Here is a 12,343-nt window from a genome sequence, read left to right as displayed (position 1 = left end):
ACCCACCAACCTACAAACTAACTTCCAACCAGTCTACATTCCTACCTACCAGCAGTCTTACTTCTTACCCAGCTACCTTCCTTCCTTCCTTTCTTCATTCATACTTTCCTTCCTACTTACCTACCTCGTTCCTATCTATCTATCATGACAGAGTTATATGTTGGTACAATGGAAAGAAAACAGCTCGTATCAGGTTTCAGCTGATATTTGTCAGTGTAGGAGAGAAAGCAGCTGATGAATACATCATTTATCTTTATTCTTTATTCTTTGTTGTTTTCTGTCAGTTCATGTGGGAAAATGGTTTAAAAAACAGTCCCTGTTGTCATGTGATGTGCTGTTCAGAAACCAGGACAACTCTCACACATGAATGCTGTCAAAAGAGGAGTTAACTTAAGAGGTTTCTTAGTTAAAGAAGAAAGTTTGATTCAAGATTAAATCAGTTAAGATCATTCTTCATCATTCTGGATAGAGTTTTTGGACACTCTCACCTTTTTATATGAAGGAGACAAATTCATCAGAGGCCATTATTATAGTTTCCACATTTGTCAAAGTAAAACAATATCATCCGAGCGAGCAAACAAAGAAAGACATTTCTCTAACTAATGGTCATGGTTTCAGATGACTGAACCAAATTGAATAATGTTTAAAATGTTCACATTCAAAGTATTATTATTTAAGGTGTAGGAGGAGAATGTAGTCTAAAAACATAAACTCATCAACAGCCTATCACTGTATCACTGTCGCTGTATGAAAACATGTGTATCGTCATAGAACTGCTGTATATAATCTTTAACATGGGGGAAACTGAGTGTTATGTACAGTATGCGTGTATTTGCTCTTAAATGTCATCGTGTGGAGCCCAACGACTGTGGTTTCCTGAATATTTAAGGTCTCTCAGATCAAGCACAGTATAGAGCAGAGACGCTTTGTCTCTAAGACGAGACACATGTCACATGTTCGTGGACACATTCACAAACTGTGTCCTTATGCGTCCAAGTCTCTTTCCACTTGTGTGTTGTTTTCTTCTCCTGTGATCTGTGACCTGTGGTCGTGTAAAAGCACTTCAGGGGGAAAATGTTAGTGTTGGTTTGTCGTGGTGGCTGTGTGCATTTGTTTGTTGTGTTTATGTGTAACGGTCTGTGAGGACGTCTTGGCTGCTCCTCACTACTCCAACAGGCTTTTTGACGTTTAAGACCTGGTTTTAGGGTTTGTTTTAGAACTGGGTTTATGTTGGACTCAGTTAGGTTTAGGCATTTATTTGTGACAGTGATGGATGGGTGTCCTCAATAAGATTGTGTGTAAGTGTGTGTTCTTGTATTTGTTGCCTCTTTAGGACCAGTTGTCCTCATGGACACCAAAACCTGGTCCTAATGAGGCAGAACCGTGTTTCTGAGGAACTTGTGGTTAGGTCTGGTTATAGTTATGGTTAATGATAATGCTTTGTTTAGGCTGTGCAAATGAATGGAAGTTATTGCAGAGTCCAGCTAAAGGGATAGCTGTGTGTGTGTGTGTGTGTGTGTGTATATATCGTGATATTACTCATGTTGTGGGGACCTAAATGTTGTTACTTGCACGTTCACATTATGTGGATAAAAACCATGTGCTCATGACATAAATGATGGCACTTTATGGTGAAGACATGTTGTATGGATAGGTTAGGGTTAGGGTTAGGACAGTAGGAGTTATGGTTATGGTTAAAGTCTCCAGGAAATGAATGTAAGTCACTATAATGTCCTCTGAAGTGATGGAAACCAGACTGTGTGTGTGTTTTTGTGAGATCCAAAAATGACATTTTGACCTTGTGGGGTTAAAGGTGACATAGAATGCTTGTATCACACATATATGTTAGTTGTGGAGGTCTACTTACATATATTAACTTGTTTTCATGATTAAAAACCTCCTAATCGATGCAAACGAGCCGATCAAAATATCTCCTCAATGACGCTCTCGTCAACCGCGCTGTTTCAGACCAAAACCACACCCCCAGAACGTGGACTGTGTTGTGATTGGCCAGCCAACGAGAGCTTTCCCACTGTCCTGTGATTGGCCAGGTACCTGGAAGTGACGTAATAGATATGCCAGCTCTCAGATACACAGCTCCCCCTCTGGCACGGTGGATGCTCTGCATCTCACCAGCTACAACGAGAGTAGTTCTTCTTCTTCTGCGGTTGAATGTACGCAACCGGATGTGCCTGGACTAGTGCCCGCACCAGGAGGCGCTAAAGTGATGAGAGGAGTGGTGAGGATTTCTGATGACGACATCAAATTAAGGAAGTGCCGATCCGCTTCGCAGAGCCCAGGAAAATAATACAACACTATTTTCTCAGCAGTGGCTGAACTGTTTGTTCTGAAACTTTAGGGTTTCATAAACGAGGTAATGACGCAGATACACACACAAACGCAGCGTTAATTGGAGCTTCCGGTCTATGTGGGCTTTAAGATCTGGTTTTAGGGCCAGGGTTAGAAGTGATGTGTCCTGTCTAAGATATAAAAACAAGTGTGTGTGTGTGTGTGTGTGTGTGTGTGTGTGTGTGTGTGTGTGTGTGTGTGTGTGTGTGTGTGTGAAACGTTTCTTCACACCTAAAGCGAGGCATTTTCTCAGTAAAAACCACAGTGTTTCTGATGACAGCTGGGTGCAGGGGGACACCTGTCGACCTCATCAGCAGCCCTGTGGTCACCCTGTCCTACTTAGAGCAGAGACGCAGAGAAAAGACAAACCAAACACGGTGACATCAGCACAAGGCACAACAAAAGCCTGTGAAGCGACGGCTACATTTCACTGCAGACACGACGTTTAATTCATTCTCTTTTCTTCTTCTACTTTTACAAAACAGACAGACATTTGGCTGATCTAGTACTTATTTTCAACGTGATGTGCCACAAAAGCACGTTATGACACTGTAAAGGTGTCATACAAATACACATTACTTACAATGATTACATCGACAGTATATCCACGAGTATTTACAGAAACAAAGTAGACTTAGTAAGCTTCGTGGACTTGGCCTGGGTCAGTTCTATAGACCTGTGCCAAATAGAGCATGGATGATTTCAATTTATTTGAGTGAAACGTAGAGTGAAATAGGGTGAATTCAAATGACGTTTTATTGGGAATATGGTGGAAACATTTAATAAATAGATGTACAATGAGTTAAAAATAAGTGATTATAAGTGATTGACTTGGTGTTTCTGTTTGTTTACGACTTAGAGAAGCTCCCGCTTACTCTAACTGTGTTGGGTTTGGGTTCAACCTGGACAAAAAGTTCTGGACGTGTTTGGGGTCGGTCAATATTCTCTAGTCCAGTGTTCGAACAGAGAATATTGAACATATGATTTAAAACAACAAGTGGGAGCTTCACGTTTCACCACACAAACAGCTTTTATTTTGAAAGGATCCTACACCAATACAAACACACTCATGAGTAGTAAATTAAATTTCTGCCTTCTAAATGTTAAACAGTGGACCTTTAAGGACTCTTTCTTAGCTGAAAACTCCTCATGATTTCATTTTGTAAGTGCTATAATCCTGCCATGTTTGGGTCTTCCAGATTACAGAAGATCACGAGGATTTACGTGGGACACATAACTTTTTTTTTTCTTTTTATTGTGACCTTTACATCGACTCGTGATGTAAAGTTCCTCGAGCCAGTTTAGATGCCTTTTTATTTTACCCGGTCTTTTTTTTTTTTACAACATGCAACAAAGACGAGTGACACGGTTGCAGTGAGTGTGTTCAAATAAGCTGCACTACAGGTGGTGTGTGTGTGTGTATTGTGGTAATGGTGGGGGCTGCATTTCCGCCAGTGCACAGGTGCAGAGTGCCATGTAGCCCCAGAACAACTTTCATCACACACACACACACACACACGGCAAAGATGTTGTGATAAGTGTTGTCTCTCAAACCGCGGCGACAGTGGTATTTTCACTGTAGAGAAGTATGAAGAGGTGGGGATTTCACAAGAAGTGCAGCTTCAAAATGTGACCCAGGTGTGTGTTGGTGTCGAGTCTCAACATTTCTGTGACACCGAGTGAAGAACCTTCATTTTGAACCTCATTATTATTATTAAATATTAAATATTATCATTAACCCTTAGAACACAGAGCATATCGGCTGCTTTTTCCATTACTATGTTTAAACGTACAGTATATACAGAGGCTATAAGAATGTGAAAAACAAAATAATAATTTTCACCAACTATATAAACACACCTGAGCAAAAAGTACTCAAAATGTTAGAAATAGGATTGTATTTGTGAAATTTGGAAATACATGACAGTTCAAAGTTCACGTCGCTTGTTTTTATGAATAAAAACAAAAGAAAAACAGTCTATTTTGTGACATCTGCACAATTATTGCTAACTTTATATCACTACTAAAAATGCGATATAAAATGAATCATAACTTTGACTCAACAACACATAAGGAGACGAAATAAAGTGTTTCACTCAGGGTTAATATAATGTTTTTTGTCTTGTTTGAACTTGATTAAACAATCAAGTTGATTAAACTTAAAGGTCCAGTGTGTCAAACTGAGGTGGCGTTATTGTCATTGGCAGAAATTGAGTTTCCATGAGTAATATTACCAAAAGAACTGGTCCCAACCGTTCCATTTTTCGGTATCCTTCCCTTGAGGTACCAGAGTCATGGTTTGGTCCAGTACAGGTGGAGATAGACCTACGACACTCAGCTGATTGGGCGACAGAAAAGCGTCACTCCCTCGCGACTGGTGTTTCTTCAGCACCAACAGTCGTGTTGAGACAAACATCTACAAACTTGAGCAGGAAAAAAACAAGCTGCTGGATGTCCTCCGTTGTTGTCTGTTGTGTCACGTTCAAGTAAAGCTACTGTTCTCAGTCGAAACACAAGCCTGAGCGAGAGCTTTACCGTTCCAAACTGTACCCAACTGTACCATGATGGAAACGCTCCAACACACTTGGAAGAGAACAGTGAGGTGACGGACTTTCAGCTGCAACATGTAACTTCACCAAATGTTGCTAAGTCCAACTAAGTCCAACTAAGTCCAATTTAACAACTGTTTAAAAGGTTTGAATCGCAACCTCTGAACGATTGCTTTAAAGGTCCAGCGTTTAAAACTTGAACTTAAAATTATTTCATTTGAAATTTAAGATAACATTTAATTAAACTATATCATTTCACGAGTGTGTAATCACCCGATTGTCATGATCCCAGAATTCGTTTTTTTTTTATAATAGACAACCTTAATATCTGTCATTTATGACATTTTTTATAGATCTGTGAGAAACCTGTACAATGCTTTTGTAATCATTGGAGTATAAGTCTGTATAAGTCTAAGAATATTTTTTTCATATTCTGGTGGAGGCTTAAAATCAATCAAATTGACTTTATTGACACTCCCTGCACTTTCTGTGTATCTTATTGTGCACAATAAATCAAATCACACTCACAGTGAAAGGAGAATGGCCTAAATCTCACTGAAATGCTTTAAACAACTCAAGACACGCAACAAGATCACTCAAAAATGAAGTGAAGTAGCAGGTAAATGCTAAAGTATTGAATAAATCCAGATAAATACAACAACACATACCATTCTAAAACTGCAAATCCTTCATAAGAAAACAAACATTATGTCAAATTCATGTTTGTATTGATATTACACGTGTAGCACTGTGGTTTATGGCTCCGTTTAATTTTTTCTCTGTGCTGCTTTCTACACATCGAGTCAGAACACTTCACACAAAAAAATGTACCCGTCTTCGCTCATATAAAAACCACATGCAGATGCTTTCTAGTATATAAATACAGACTACAGTGACATATAGGCCCAGAAACATAACGTACAGATGTGTATCTTGGCCACGTCTCACCTCAAAAGAAGGCGGTTAACAGCTCATAGAAGTGATGAAGTGTAAATTTGTGTGGATAAGTGGCAGCAAATGAACACACCAATGTCAAGTTCTTTTTCCATAGTTACACTTTCAACATATGATGACGTGGTGCAGAGCCAAAAAAAACCAAGACAGCCGCTACCTCCTGAGCCAGAGTGAGTTCATGTTATTTCCACTGACTCCCACCCGCTCACACACACACACACACAGGTTTGCGTGGCTAACCCTTAAAGGACTCACACTGACTTTCATTCATTTGGACAACCTAAACAAACTGTTATCCCTAATCGTAACCATAACTACCTAATCATAACCGCTATTCAAATTTTAGCCCTAAACTTAACCTAACTTTAGCCATTATAAATAATAATAATAAATAAATGCCTAACTCTAAGGAAATCCTTACCCTAATCCAGGTCTTTAACCCTAAAAAGATGTTCAAATTTGTAAAGACCAGCAAGTATGGATCAAAAGATATTTGTGCGTGTGTTCTTGTATTTGTTACCTCTTTAGGTCCTTTACAGGCATAAACACAGACCTTGTCAGGACCATAATTCCTCATGGAGACCAAAGCCTGGTTCTAATTAGGCACAACTGGTTAAGTTTAGGGCTAAAATTTGAATAGTGGTAATTAACTAGTTATGGCAAACCTGTGTGTGTGTGTGTGATCAGAAACATTTGTTGTGCTTGTACTTGTCCTAATGAGGCAGAACTGGTTAAGGTACTAACCTTAACAGTGCAGGTTTGCACGGCTATCCCTCTAAGGACTTGACTTTTATTTACAGTCCAAACTAAGTGCCTTAATGCCTAAGCCCTATTCAAATTTAAGCCTAATTAGGACCAGGTTTGGATCTCAATGAGGACTGCTGGCCCTGACAAGGTCACTGTATATGCCAGAAAACGTCCTAAAGAGTTAACAAATAGAACACACACACACACACTCACAAATACATTTTGATCCAAACCTATCTTTGGGACTGGTCCTTACAAATTTAAAGGGATTTTTTAAGGGTTAGAGACCTGGTTTTAGGGTATGTGGTTTGCTTAACTTAGTTAGTGATAATGGCTAAAGTTCCGCTGAGGTACTAAACTTAACCGATGCATTATATAGATATGTTTCACCAGTAAAAATGCTATCTAAGTGTGTGTTTCCTCACAGCCTACCACACACACACACACACAGGGGATCAGCAGTTTGTCATCCTTGCGTTGGTCATTCACGTTCCCAAGCCTGATTCATTACAGACAAGCCACTTAATCGGAGGCACATCCACCCAACGGTGGATCATTTCTGCAACAGCTGTGCAAAACATCTGCTGCTCTCCTGGTCCCGGCCTGACGCTCTGGGGTTAGACCAACATTTGACATAAACCAATAAATTTCTGGATTCCTCTTCCAGAAAAGTCCAGCCTTTCCACATAGTCTTACTCTCAGGACTTTGTTTTTTTTTTTTTTAATTTTTTTTATTCCTCCTCCCTTTTTTATCGTCTCCTCTGTGGCTGTAACTCGTCCTTTTGTGAATCGACCCTCCTGTTTCCCCTCCCCTCTTCTATACAGCTGTTCCTTTGCCTCATGTTGCACATTCTTTCATTCTTTGGGCCTCTGGCTGTCAGGGACCCATTACTCTCTCCTACTGTGTGTGTGTGTGTGTGTGTGAGAGAGAGAGAGAGAGTGAAAGAAAGAAAGAAAGAGAAGCAATGTAACAACTTTGAGAGGGATCTATAGCCTGAAAGACAGAGTACAGCTGCAAGGAGTACACACACACACACTCCCCCAGCTGTTTGTCTCTCGCCAATTACTGTGGTCCCTGCTGGTCCTGTCCCCTCTAGTCCTCCCCCGGTCCCATAAGAACCTTCCTATTCCTACTATTTTTAGCCTGAGAGCTGAGGGGCCCCTTCACAGTCTAATCACAGTATCCACCCTACGACCACTAGCCTTCATAGTCTGCCCTCTCCTTTGTCTCTCACTCCTTTAACCCCCCCCCACCATCACCATCACCACCACCTTTTGGCAACAGGCTCAGGTAATATACTTGGGAATTCTAAACAAAGGAAAAGTGCAACACAAAAACAGGCAGCAACCCGACAAACAACAAAGCAATTAGCTGGTGTTTGGTCTGGCTGGGACAACCATGACCTTTCAGGAAACTCCCCCTTCCTGTGAGAGAGAGAGAGAAAGAGAGAGAGAGAGAGAGAGAGAGAGAGAGAGGGCGCCAAACAATCTGCATTCTTGGATGAAATATCTCAGCGAGTCATCACGACCTACATAGGTTATGTCAGGACTGAGTCTGACTTTGAAAGACCCTTCATTTCATTTGTTACATTCAAACCAGGGTCAAAATCAAAGCCCCACACCACTGTTCTGCTTCTGGCTCTGATTAGAACCTCAGGACCATGGTGCTCACGTTAAGGGAGGAGGTTACTCCGCGTCACTGAGGCAAAGGTGAACACAACACCAGCAAAATCTCCGATGATCCACTGATGATGTCTTTCAGGTATCAAACCAATTTTTGTTTTGGTTCAAAATGATGTTCAGGATCTGGCGTGGAGCCCTGCCGGTGTGAAAGGACTGTCTGTGTTTCTCACTGTTTTAATTTTGTGTCTGTGGTGACACAAGTGTGATGTGTTATCCTTCAAGGTGGAAGAATAACAGCTAGCAGTGAAATATAGAGTGACGAATCATCGTGAGTGAAGTGAAACAAATGTTGAAAGTGAACTTTGGGTTTGTGGAATTGACCCCAGTTCTCTGAAACTTAGCAGTAGTGAGACAATGAAATAAACACAACGCCCAGTCTTGAATGAAGTAACTTAAGGGGATACTTGAGTAAAAGTACAAGTATCTTACCCAGAAAATGACTTTGGTAGAAGTTGAAGTCACTTTTTTATAATATTACTTAAACAAAAAACATAAAGTATGTGACATTTACCGTACTTAAGTATCAAAAGTAATTTTCTGATATAAAATGTACTTAAGTTTTAGAAGTAAAAACTAAAGTATTAAAAAAGTCAGTTAGGATGGAGCTATGGTAGCTCAGTGGTCGGGTGAGTTGCCGTTCAACAGTTGCATCCAATTGGAGCCTGAAAACTCCACTAATTAGAATCAATCGCAGAATTATTAAATTATTAAAGAATTTTTACTTGAAAAAGAAACAAAATGCCACATAATTTGAAAGGTTGACACAGATAACGGGAAAGAGATGGTCATTCACATGCTGATAAGACATTTCCAGTATTTTCCTCTCCCTGTGATCTGCCATAACTGCTGTGGGAGATAAAGGCCGCTCCTCCCACAGTGATCTTAGGCTTTGGTAACAGCCAGTGTGCACTCTGTGTTTCCAGATGATGCAAAATCCCATTGTATTCTTCAAGGACTCCTAACCTGCTTCTTATCAGCAGCTCTGACGTCTTTTTTTTGGTCTCCTTTTCCTCTCTGCGCTCCAGAAAGGAACAGTTCAGCCATTCGTATCAACTCAGTCGCGGCCTCACGAGGTCCAGCTCCCACTGATGACGACAGATTGAGAGGAATCTGTTTTCAAGGGGCTCGAAAACTGGCTGTTTCCTTAAAGTATTATGAAAACCCCTCGTGGCTGTCACAGCAGCTAAGTGGAAATTCTGGGAAATCACTTGGGCCTTGATGAAAAATGTTGACAGTCCAGCAAAAGCAATTCTTTAAATATGCGAAATTATTTTGTTTTTCCCGATAATGCAAAACATTCATCCATCATTCAAGTCAAGTCAATTTCTTTGTACCGATCAGTACACGGTAAAATATAGCCAAGATTTCCCAGGCTTTAACTACGGCATTATATAATATAATTGGTTTGTGCTTTTGTGAAATGACTGTATTATTTAAAGTAAAATGTGATCAAGAAATTGTGATTTATACACGTTAATAAAGTATTGACAGGGAAGAACACCCATACATGACAAAATTCCAACAAAATACAGTATTTCTACTTATATGACAATACTGTTACATCACAGTAAGAATATCTGCCAATTCATAGTGGTTTACTACAATATGATACATAGTATCTAGGGCATAGTAATTTACAGTAAATGTACACACAGAAAGTGTGAAGACAGTGATGCATATGACATATATGACATTATGAATTAAAATGGGTTAGATGACAATGCTTCACTGTTGCTTCACAAGTGCATCATTAATAACAGAAACCACTGGGCCAATACAACAAAAACTCAATATGGCAAGAATTAAAACTATAAAAACTAAAAAAAAATATAGATAGTGTACAACATTACTTCTATTGTGCAATTGTTCCTGGAAAAAAAGCAACTTTTATTTTTGTTTTAAATCTTGGGACTGTAAGCCTCCGTCCAGAGGGAAGAAGCTCGACTTCACAGATTCATAGATACTGTAAATTTGCGTATTGAGGCTGCAAGTCATTGCTTCACCTTTTCACCGCTCTAACTGTCCTGCGTATATAACATAAATACAATGTGTTGTTGCGTCACAATCTCCTTTTTTCATGAAGTTTGTTTGAGGAGAAATCGACACCAGCCTCACAATCTCTCTCACTTGCCACGAGGACAGAGTGTCACGACCCCTAAACACAAGCTTCCTTTGGTCACTAGGTTTTCCCAAAGGATGAGGTTACATTTGAAGCAGAAAGTTAATCCATAGCTGGTAGAGCAGTAGTGGAAGGAGCCAGACCACACAGCAGCTGAGGGTGTCGGGCCCCCCATTCTTTTTTTTAAAGCTTTTACAGACAATCCTGACACTTAGACTCCCTAAAATAAGCAGAGGTGAATTCACCCTCCATCAGGACTGATGTAGCTGCTGCACACTTGCAGGTAAGGAGTTGTTATCGCCGTCAATGACGTTATGTCCACTTAACATCTTATAGAACAATAGTTGTGTTTCAATTACCTTTAGAAAAGTGCAAAACCCTAAATATTGCAATGATGTAATGTAAACACAACTAGTGAGTCCCACAGACTATGTGGGTCGTGGGAGATTTTTTGGGCGGTCCTCAAACAACATTTGTCAAAATTTCCAGAACATGACATACAGAAAAATAAGTTGTAATTCATTAACAGACATATCTGCAAATGTGTCCCTACGTAATGCACACATTGCTTGTCATTGTCAAAGGTGGGTCACCATACAGAATGTTTGGGAAACACTGACCCATGACCTACTCTTACTACTGAAACACAGCGACCTGAAGACTGGGAGGTGATTGACTTGCACTAAATTGGGACAGATATCTGAGGTCAAAAATGTGCAGAGAAACAGAATCCCCTAAACCATTAACATCACCACTATAGCAGCCTGTTGATAGAAGGTATAACTGGGTCCATAAATTGGGTAAAAAAGTCCTCTGTTACAAAACAAAGTCGTATTTTCAAACGCCTCGAGATTCGGTTTCCATTTTTGCAACCAAATGTTTACAGCACTTAAACCACGCGTATGTGTCAAAATATATTGTCTATTTTACTCTGAATGGGAACATTTACCAAGTAGACAGTGTGTTCGATTAAAGAAGACTGAAATTAGCAGTTCAGGACTCTTTTCAAATCCTGAGATTACAGCCATTTTTTATTCTCAGACTACAGTTGGATTTGTGGATTTAGTCTGCCCTACATCTGTATACTGTGGGAGGAAATAAAATCCCGATTCATTAAAACCATCTAGGTTTTTCCAGTGTTCATTGTCTACGCTCCCTGACCTTTCATCCGCTGCAGCCTCAGATTTGTGTTCTTGGCTGGCAGGAGTGGAACCCGCCGTGGTCTTCTGCTGTTGTAGCCTGTCCTCCTCATTTTCCAGCACACTGTGCATTCAGAGATGTTTCCCCCGCTCACCGCAGTTGTAAAGCATGGTTATCTGAGTTATCACTGTCTTTCTTCAGTCTTCCTTTCAGCCACAGCCAGTCTGACCATGCTCCTCTGACCTCCCTCTGCAACACGGCGTTTCCATCCACAGAACTGTCGCTCACTGGATGTTTTTAATTTTTCCCCCCAAACCATTTGGAGGAAAACTCTAGAGAGAGTTGTGCGAAAAATCCCGAGAGAGCAGTCATTTCAGAAATACTCAAAGCAGCCCATCTGGAAGCAACATCAATGCCACAAAGTGATTAAAAGCACATTTTATCACTGAAGTTTTTATTGAATTTTTACTGGAATATAAAAATACAACACATAAATGTACATAAATAAAGAGCAGAAACAAATAAAAGGGGGGAAAAAAAATCAAGAATTAACAGTTGTCTGGCAACATTTTCACATTCTTACTGTTACATTTTCAGGCATTTATTTTGTCAGTGTCTTATAAATATTCCCAGATATTTTTTTTTTTAAATTCACTGGCTTTAACGCTCAAGATGTAAGTCAATTTTTCCATTTCCTTGACAATTTCAAGCCACTGATGCTTATTTGGAGAGACTACATTGAGCCATTTCCTGGTAATGGCTTTCTTGCTGGCTGCAAGTTTCGAATTTAGTCAAATAAAAA

Source organism: Solea senegalensis, linkage group LG4 (genome assembly GCF_019176455.1).
Source record: "Solea senegalensis isolate Sse05_10M linkage group LG4, IFAPA_SoseM_1, whole genome shotgun sequence".
Lineage (NCBI taxonomy): Eukaryota > Metazoa > Chordata > Actinopteri > Pleuronectiformes > Soleidae > Solea > Solea senegalensis.
This window is presented reverse-complemented; position numbering follows the sequence as displayed.